Raw genomic sequence first — 1,081 nt, forward strand, 5'->3', positions numbered from 1 at the left:
AGAAGAGAAGAGAAGAGAAGAGAAGAGAAGAGAAGAGAAGAGAAGAGAAGAGAAGAGAAGAGAAGAGAAGAGAAGAGAAGAGAAGAAGAGAAGAGAAAGAAGAGAACACCTAGCGCAGGGGCAGATGGGGCTGAAACCCTTCCCTGCCCAGCTTGCCAGGCTCCTGGGCTGGGCAACTGCATTGGTCCCAAGGACATGTGTATTTGCCCTTTATTGGTAAGTGTTTCTCTAATTCACACAGAAGTTCAAACTTAACAGCCACTGTCCTGACACTGAACCTACCTCACTGAGTCATTGTGCTCTGGGAATGTGAAAATTTAAATAAAACGGAGGCTCCCGGAGGAGTTAAAACGTGAACCCAAGCTGTCAGTCTCTGGAGCTCCCACTCTAGCCCTCTCTGTTTCCTCTGGTATGCAGAGGAATGCTGATCTCTGGGGCTTCTGCAGACAGACAGAGGAAGAAGAAGTTCTGAGCAGGCCCTGGAAGACTCCAGCTCAAGGGAAGCCCACCGGTTTGCTCCTCCAGCCCATGTCTTCGAAAAAAAAACACAGTAAGACTTTTGATGAAGAAATTGTAGGAAAGAAGATTTTAGGTGGCAAGGGAAATGTAATGTTTGGCACCTGACCTCTATTTCAAGTAGATTCACTCCAGGCTACCTACTTGTTAGGTGAGGCAGAGATAAGGAAGATGAGATTTTAACACGATAATCTACGAGTGTTCTTCCCTATCAGATTGCTGCTGTCTGGCTTCAGACTGAATGCCTGGCACAGCATTTTAGAAATGAAGTTTCCTTAGAAGTAATGGAGTCCAATAGTTGGTGTCCAAGAGCCACCTTAGAGATGAGGGTCTTCAGAGACCCTTTTAATATTTCTGAGCTCCTCTGTGTGTTAAGTTCACACAAATATTTTTGCCTCCAACTAGAACTTCAGGAATTTATCAGGTGAAAACTTTGGCCATCTCAAGCTAAATATAGATGGCAAATAGCTGTATTAATTATTAAAAGTGAGACTGGGAAGATAGTTCAATAGAATGAGCAGTTGCCTGGCAAGCGGAAGGTCCTGAGTTCAATCCCCAGTTCAGC

This window comes from Octodon degus, unplaced genomic scaffold (genome assembly GCF_000260255.1).
Source record: "Octodon degus isolate 3935 unplaced genomic scaffold, OctDeg1.0 scaffold00001, whole genome shotgun sequence".
NCBI lineage: Eukaryota > Metazoa > Chordata > Mammalia > Rodentia > Octodontidae > Octodon > Octodon degus.